The 9307-nt window shown below is 40.3% G+C and overlaps 1 long non-coding RNA gene across 1 annotated transcript; it reads left to right on the plus strand.

Annotated features, from left to right (window-relative positions):
* Positions 1 to 2072: 2072 nt before the first annotated feature.
* Positions 2073 to 8954, plus strand: LOC116998730. Its single transcript, XR_004418452.1, has 2 exons — positions 2073 to 2242; positions 4670 to 8954. It is a non-coding gene; the product is annotated as an uncharacterized LOC116998730 (long non-coding RNA).
* The last annotated feature ends 353 nt before the right edge of the window (positions 8955 to 9307 follow it).

The raw sequence follows: 9307 nt of genomic DNA on the forward strand, positions 1-9307 counted from the left end.
GATCTCTGGGCACAAATTCCATGCAACTGGGACATAAGAAACACCTCCACTTAAATTTGTGCTTTCCCTCTGGATAGAAGATGTTTCAAATTTAGTGAAGCTGAATCGTCCAACTTATTTACTACAGCAGCCAGTGGGACACAGGCACACGACTTGCCTTGGGTACCTAAAATCCAAACCCAGGGTGAAGAATGTGAAGATCCAGAATCACTACATAAAGAGCACAAAAATAGAAGGATATGTGCAAAAAATGAAAACAATTTTGTTTGCTTTTGTTTCTTTGATGCTCTTTTTCTCTGTTTGCTTTTGTTTTTAGCCCTTGAAGTCACAGATCCAGATGATGGGATGCCTGATTATTTCTTTAATTGGGCTGCACTTTGAGGGTGTTTCTATGATGCACCTTTGAGTGGTCCAGTTGCCTCAGTGAGTCTGAGCTGGACCCCAGGTGGGGACAGCCTGTGGGGAGCAGCAGCAGTCCTGCCTGCTGTGCAGGAGGCAGCAATGTCACAAACTCCCCTTTTTTTCCTCTTGTGTAACATGGTAGTGGAAACATCAACTTCCTCTACAACTCTCTGGTTCAAAGCACTGAGATCTGACTGACTGACTGCACAGTTTTTGGTAGGCTTACAAATCTCTCTTCCTAGCTCCATGTGGATCTACTGAAGTAGATCTGTGTCCTAATCTGGTTCAAGAGCTGTGGGATAGACTGTAAAGCCCATGATGCTTAAAGCAAAGCCATAAGCTATGAGAAAGGGCAGGAATGGTTGACTCCAGTGCTACCAGGATCATAAAATAATTTAAAAAATTCCTTTATAAAATTTGATACATTTAATCCATTTAGATAACAACAGCTAAATTAAGAAAATTATTTCAGATGTGGACATTCTTCAGTCTTTCTGGAAAAGATATTTAAACAGAGCCCTAACACAGCTTGGAGGTTTTCTGTCTCCCTCTGGGGACAGAGGAACATTCATGAGATGCTGAAAAAAGCTGGAAACCTCACACTGGAGCACATTCCCGAATATAAAGACACCCAGTACAGATGCAAAACTGAACCAAAGGTGCACAGTGCTATGTCAGGGCCAGTGTTTATTGTTTTTATCATTGTATTTTTAAGCAGTCATTCTTTTGATCCATACTAACTGCTGGTCAGGGAAATAAAAATAAAGCTTACAAAGAGAATAACAAAATTTTCTGGCTGGAGGCCAAAACTTCACAAGAGAATACTGAAGCCTGATATATTTTGTTTGACGTCTTTGTTTCTGATGGATGTTAACTAAATTCAGGAGGATGACGGCACTTTGAACAAAACCAGCTGGGGAAGTCAGTTTGCTAATTATTAACCCTCTGGGGAAGAGACTAGGTTGGAAATAGGCATTCCAAACATTCTGGGAAAATATAAAACCTAATGCAGATCTCTTTGGAAAAGAAATACTTTACACTGTGGTTTGTCTTTTTAGGAGGAAGGGAGAAGACAGCTTGTGATATAGACTTTATTTCTCAAGATGGGTAATAATTTAGACTTCTTTTCTCCCTCTAGTAGGATTCAACAGTCCTGAGACTGAAGAAAATCTAACATTAAGAAATTAATATAGGGAGTGAGGGGAGGTTGTATTAATCATTTATTGTGATAGGAGGCATAGGGGAAAGGATGAAAGACTGTTGTCAGCCTCTTGATCATTTGTCCTCAAGAAAAAGGGGGATTTTCAAAACTATCAAGCAGAAAAAAGTTTCAAACTGTGCCTTACAAAATATCATTCGGAAACTACTGTGATAGTGAGATACCTAAATGCAAAAATATAAATTGCAAAAACTAAGAAAAAAGTATAATGGTCTTAAACAGTAGGCTCTACTGTGACATACTTTCATCTCATTCTACCTGAAAGCTCTAATCCTTCCTCTGTAACCTGCACAGAGAGATGGCTGTGTAGAAAGTACAGGGTTTTTTCCCTTCCATTTCAGGAGTTTTAGGAGTAAAAGAAGAGTTAAATACGAACACTACACCAAAATTCAGTGCAGTTCAGTGTTTAACTAGTGCCAGTCTTAGCTAAAATCATAGCATGAAATGGAAACAGAAGAAAGAATAGGAGTGGCAGCGGGTGGAATCCTGGTAAAAAAAACAAAACAACCAAAGATCGAAGATGAAAAAAAATTTAGGAACTATTTTTACAATTTGCTTCACACTGGAGCTATTTTCCTGCTTGACATGTTGGTTGCTGCACAGAGACATCGGCTGTTACAAGTAAGTGCCAAAATAGATGTAGTAGAATGCATTCTTGTTTAAAACAAATAGGTCATGTGGGATGCTGAACTGATTTTTGCTCTCTTCCCCATAGTTCAGTGTGATGCCAATAGGTGTCAGATGGTTAAAGAAACACCTTAGTGTCAGAAAAGCTTTTTAAAGTTGAATTGCTTGACAGTTTAACATCAGAACTGTGCATACTTTTTGCCTTTTTAAAGTTGTAGGTGGTATTACATGCCTAGGTAAAGTGCTAACCAGAGGAGAATGTGGTAGGTAGCAAAGTATCTTCTCAATTTGTCCATTCTCTATGTGCTACTCTCTTTGGTTGCTTTGGTATCACCCGTGTGTGTGTGTGTGTGTGTGTGCTGACAGCTGTTACAAATTATGAACTGGAGTAATTATGGAGAGTGCTGCTTCCAGAGTGCTGCAACAGCCCACTGTCCCTCCAAGGATTGATTTAAAATTGCAACTGGTTATGTAAAGTGAATACTGGGGTTTTCACTAGTATTGACTAGGACTGTCAGCTGTGTGAGATGCCCTCAATTGTGGGTCCTGCTGCTTTCATCCTGCCTGTGTGAGAGTAAGAACAAGCCTCCAGCCAAATAAACAAACCCAACAGGGGGAATATTCAGGATGTTTGGCCATTCTCTGCTGTTCCTTTGCTTGGGTAGGTACAATACTAATAAATAGCCAAATGACACCAGAGGTTAGTCATTGAATAAACCAGATTTTATTTCTCTGTTTCATAAAAAACCTGGGCTTAGTGAAAGGAAAACTGTGCCTTTTACTGTTGTGCTGTTTGGTGGCAGGTACAGGCAAAAGAATTTGCCCAGTGCAGGGAGCTGGGGAGGAGGTCCAGGCTTTGTTTCCTGGCATCACAATCACTGTGTCATCTTGGCCAACTCACCTGGTTTTTTGCTTTCAGTTTTCCACATATGAAATGGAGAAAAACCCTGATTCTTTGGCAATATTCTTTTGAGAAAGATTGCCAAGTACCATGCAAGCTGCAAAACTAAAACCTTGTTACTAAGGGGAAACCCCCCCTTGCAGGAACAGTGTGAAGTACCTCATTCCATCACTGTTTCCAGGATGTTTCCAAGGACAGACAGATTCATATTTTGTCAGAAAATTGTTGGTAAAATTTAATTTTTAAACAGTTTTTTCCCAACAAATCTTGAAGAAACTTCTGTTATAAATTCTATTTTCTGTTCTAATTTCTAACTTCTTCTGTTCTAAAGGCTAATAGTAGTAACAGGAAGGGGTTAAAATGGTGGTGTAAAGAAATAGATAAATGAAGTTGATTTTCAGTTATGTGTTGGGTTAAAAATTTGAGACTATCATCCCAAACTTTTTTATTAGTGTTCCTATGGTGTTATATTACAGCATTAGCAATCTTTTGAAATCCATGGTATTGTTTATAAAAATAAACTAATTGAAGGCAAAGTAATCTCTAGCACTATTTGTGTTTGCTCATACTTTGTTTTCATGTCCAACACTTGTATTTAAACTTGTTTTGTTAGAATAATAAAATATACTCTGACTTGGAATCTCCACTAACTTTTGCTTTTAAAGTCAAGACTCTTGGCTTCCCTTTTGCTCATTCCTAATTTGCCATGTCCATCACGTCCTCTTTGGCAGGGCCTGTGGTTATAAAAGCATGTGGGAGTAAAGGTTAAAGATAAATACTAGGTTTAAGAATTCACTTCTGAAGTAAGTGTTTGGTTTGTTGTATTTTTAAGGTAGGATCTCAATTGCATTCCATATTTGTGCCTGAGTTAAAGTTAAAATCAATATACTTTTAGCACTCTGTCTCTATGAAGACTTCAGGTTGTCAACTAAAGGGCTGGGTTTGTAAAGGGAACATAGTCCAGCCATTGGACTTTATACCAATTAGTAAATATTCAACAGTTCACCATAAGATCATGAGTGAGACTGTGCTCTACCAGTAGCAGTACTTTCTTGTGGGGAAACAGAATAGAGATACATAAATTTCACTTTGTACTCTAGTAAACATTTCAGTGCTTTGAATGAAGTGCATCAGCCCCAAAAGGAAACACTGAGCACTTTCTTTAGCTTGGGAGTTACTGAATTAATCTGGATCAAAGTGGATTCAGATTCAGAAAAAGGGATTGCATCTGAGTTTTTAATAGCAAATATGCTTGAGCTCTTGTGTATATTTTGAAAAGGGGGCAAGAGCATTTTCTCTTCCACTGTCTGGGAACTTTCCTATGGCACCAGTTCATTGACACTTCAGAGAACAGTGAGGAGCTGAACAGCTCTGCACTGTCCAGATTTCTGCAAGTGTATTGGCAGAAACAGGAAGACTAGAGAAAATGTGAGCCTGCTGCTGAGTGGGGTTGTGGTAACACAGGATGCAGACAAGTCAGAGATACTCAATGCCTTTTTACCTGTCTGTATTACCTCTAGAATTTGTCCCAGGCCCTTGGACCAGTGGGAGCATCTGGAGCAATGCAGGCTTACCCTCAGTGGAGTTGATGAAAACATTTAAACAAACTGGACACGAACAAGTCTGTGGGACCCAGTGGGCTGCATCCACAAGTGCTGAGGGAGGTGGCAGATGTCATGGCAAGACCAGTCTCATGTATCTTTGAAAAGTCACCGCGACGAGGACTAGAAATCCAATGAAATTCAATGCAGATGCCATATCTTGCTTCAAGGAGAAGAGGGAGGACAGTCAGCCTTGTCTGAATACCCAGAGAGGCATTGGAGCAAATCATTCTGGAAACTATTTCAAAATATACTAATGACATTGAGATGATCAGTATGGATACATGAACGGAAAAATTATGCCTGATCAACCTGTGATTAAATGTCTAGCTTGGTGGATGAGGAGAGAGCAGAGGATGTTAATCATCTTCAGAAAGGCTTTCATCACTGGCTGTATCCTCATTAACCAACTGCTGACTAGATAAGGAGATAGTGAAGTAGATTGAAAACAGGCTGAAATGCCAGGCTCAAGAGATTATAATCAGTGATGCAAAATCCATCTGGAGGCCAGTCACTAATGGTGTACTCTTGAGGTCAATACTGGGGCCAATACTGCTGAACACCCTCATTAATGATCCTGGATGATAGAACAAGTGCATCCTCAGCAAGTTTGCAGACACTTGATGACTGGGAGGAGGGCTGATAGACCAGATGGTTATGCTGCCATTCAGAAGGATCTCGGCAAGCTGGATGGGTCAGCTGAGAGGAATCTCATGGAATTTAACAAAAGGAAATGCCAAATCCTGCACCCGTTGAATAATGTCACCACACATATTACTAGGGGCTGAGGACCAGCTGGCTGGGAAGTGGCTTTACAGGAAAGAATCTGGGAGTCCTGGTCAACACCAGCTTGAACATGGCCAGCAGTGTGCTGTGTCCTTGTGGCACAGCTGGCCAACCATATCCTGACCTGCATTAGGAGCATTGCCAGTGGGTTCAGGCAGGTGATAATTTCCCCCTACTTGGCATTAAGACACATCTGGAGTGCTAGATCTGGTTCTGGAGTTCCTAGTGTAGGAAAAATACAGTTTTACCGGACTGAGTGCAGCAAAGAGCCACAAAGATGATTATGGGACTGAAGCGCTTGTCATATAAGGAGTGGCTGAGAGCTGGAGGAGAGAAGCCTCAGGGAGAACTTATCAATATATCTAAATATCTAAAATCAGGGAGAGTAAAGAAAATGAAGTAAGACTCTTCTCAGTTGCATTCAGTGAAGGAACAAAAGGCAACAGGCACAAAGTGATCCATAGGATTTTTTTTATTTTACTATTGCAGCCATCAGAGAGCTGTCCAGAGACAATGTGGAGTCCTCATCCATGGAGATATTCCAAATGGAAATGGAACCAACCCAGGGCAATCTGCTCTAGTTGACTCTGCTCTAAGCAAGAGGGTGCACTAAATGATCTCTGCAAATCCTGTGATTCCTTAACTTAAGTACTTTAATTCATTTCAACAGCTGAGTATTTCTTCCAGGTTCACTGTTTATAAAGACGTTTCTGATGCTTCCAAAGTTTTGCATGCTGATGGGACTTAAACTGTGGGCCACAGGTTCTTGCTGGGGCATTTAAATACTGCCTGTGATAGATCCAGCCCAGTCTATTCTGCATGGCCAAACTGTTTCAGTTTGAAATACAAGCAAACCTATAGAAACTTATGGACTTCATAGAATGAAGTGCCACTGCTTAATAGAATATATAAAAAAATAGATGGCTTACTACCATAGTACTTAGTATTATGGGCATATTATTGCCTCCAAGAAAGAACAAGAAATGTAGATGCACTCATTAAAGTAACAGGACTATTTAGGTAACCATCAATTAAACAGATCACTAACTAGAAATCTACACAACTTCATAACTATAACCTCTTGTTTGGTTTTGGTTGTTTTGAAGTTTGGGGGGTTTTTTGTAATTTTGTGATTTATTTGGGTATATTGAGAATTAAGACATACATTTCAAAGAGGGATAATAGTACTGTTTAGGTATTTTACTGAATATACAGTGTTGCTGTATTTTTATTTTTTCTCTTTTTAACATTTAAAAATATAACTACAGTTACTCATGCAGCATTGTCAAGTATATCTTCCAGAAGCTACCATAAAGAGCAGCATTACTCCTTGACAGCCTCAGGAAAGGAAAGAGAGTGGGCTTTGCTTTTTCAGAGCCAGGAGCAGGTTCAGCTTGGACACAAGGTATGATCTCTACAACAGAAATATGTCACACACAGGCGTGATCTCTGAAGTGACCAGATCCTGAAGCCTTAATAGCTTAAAATCTACTCTGGAGTTTTGCCTAGAGGCTTAGTACTGGTTGGTCTGTGTGCAGAGCACTGCAGACCTGATCCATAAGGGATCTGTGCTGCTCTCTACTATCTTCACCTTTCTCACTCTCCCTCTCGCGTTCTGTGTCAAGCACATGAAACCAGCTCACCAGCAGCACTGGTGCAGTGATGACAGCCTGATAGCAACACCCTCTGAGTCTCTCCCTGATTCACCCATGGTGCCAAGCACAGATAGAAGTCCTATAAACTCATTTATATGCACTGTCCACCCACAAACTTATCTCAAGTTGTGTGAGTGTTGAGTCACAGACAGGTAGTTCTTGTTCAAGTCCCAGCTGCCTGTAAGCTGTGGGTAAAAACAAAAGCTATTTCAGTCTCACAGAAATAATGACTAAGGTACAAATAATTTCCTTACAACAAAGGCCCCTTAAATCAACAGAAAAATGCAAAAAGCAAGTTCTTGTGAGGAGGACCTGCTGATTTGTTCACCCAGCAGGAGCTTTTATCCAGATAAAGAAATAACTGGTGGACCATAGCAACCAGATCACTCTTGTCTAGATGCTTACAGACTTCATAAAAAGCCTGTCTAGAGTCCTAGATGGTAAATACTACATTTAGAGAAGATGCACTGGCACTGCCCAAATAGATCATGCTTATCCAGGTGCACTTGAATTCTATTCTGTATTGCAGTTTCTACTGCTTTGCCTGCTACTGACGTTAGGCTTGCAGCCTTTATTATTTTCCATCATTTACCCTCTGGAATATTTTTTAGATAATAGTGTCACATTGCTACTCTCCAGACCCCAGGCACACAGAAGTGTGAAGAAAAAGGTAGGTCCAGTAGTAGGCTTTTGCTCAGTGCTCAACACTGCCTTAAAAAAACTGAGGTGTCTGCAGATCTGTTACTCAGCCTAGTTTGGTTTACAGCCTGTCCCAGTTAGCACACGTTCAGGAAGAGTCTCTGCTGACTCTCAAAAAGAAGGGCTCAATATGGGGATCATTGACTTATTCCAGTGAACATATGCAAATAGATTAATTAGCTTCTCTGGAACTTTTTGGCATCTCCTCTTTTTTTACTCTGTAATTGTCCTTTGATTTGTCAGACTCCAGTGGGCTTTTATTTAATATTAGTCTGGATTTATTTTGTGAGTTGCTGCTCACATTTTTTTATTGTTCTTTCACTTCCATTAACATGATGGTTTACAATCCTGTGGTTTTGCATCTGGAGAAGACTCAAACTTCTGATTTCTAATAATCTACCCTGTGGTGAGGTTATTGTGCCCGCTTCCTTTTGCCAGTTCTCAAGACTTTAGTAGATGGCATACACTGCTGCTGTGCTGTGCATCCTTCAGGAAGTTCAGCTCCACTGGTAAGAATTTGCTGTTCCTAGCAGCTACCTTTTGTTTCCTCTTCACAAGCTGTCTCATTGCTATGTCTCTCTCCCTTTTGAAACTGGGTGCAATTGCTGTAAATGTTTGGCTTTTGTCAAGCCTCTGGGAATTCTGAATGTAAACACAGGAACAGAAAGCATGAGCTGAAGGTGTAGGTCCAGCTCTTGTACATAAATGAGGACAAAATGAGGGGCTGCGTCTATTCTGTGGTTTCCCTATCCCACTGCTCTGTGAAACAGTATTGGTGGACTCTAAAGTAGTTTGTGTTACATAACAATGCTGCAGTGTCCAGACAACACGGAGCTTGCCTGAAGTGCAGTGCTGGTTGTATTTCCCACACTCTTGGCCCATCTGATCATTCTCAGCATGTTGTCTCTGTCCTTCTGGTCAGGCAGGCAAGCAGCAGACTCAGGACTACATATGCTTAAAGCTGACATTTTGGTGCACTGGCTTTCTGTGCCACCTGCTGGGTTCCTGTTTTGTTTACTTGATCTGACTATAAGACCTCATTAATAAATTTCATTTTCCCATTACCAGCAGAGGTGACTCCTACCTTTTCTGTGTATTTTATATTCTGGTACTAAAATGTCCTGCATGTGTGTAGCATGTCATTGCCTTTGTCTAAGACCAGACATTTGATTTCCCTCCACTTATTCATTGGATGTTTAGCATTGATACAGAGATACATGTTGTTCCAGTGTTTGTGTGGGTTTTTTGGTTTTGTATTTTTGTTTTTGGTTTTTTGGGGTTTTTTTTAATTTATTTTTTTTGTATTCTTATTTTTGCTGTCTGGCTCTCCTGCACTCAGAAAGGCACAATTTCCAAACTTTTGCTGATGGCATATTGAACTGTGTGTTCCCCACTCCTGCTGCTACTCAGTTTACAT

Source organism: Catharus ustulatus, chromosome 7 (genome assembly GCF_009819885.2).
Source record: "Catharus ustulatus isolate bCatUst1 chromosome 7, bCatUst1.pri.v2, whole genome shotgun sequence".
NCBI lineage: Eukaryota > Metazoa > Chordata > Aves > Passeriformes > Turdidae > Catharus > Catharus ustulatus.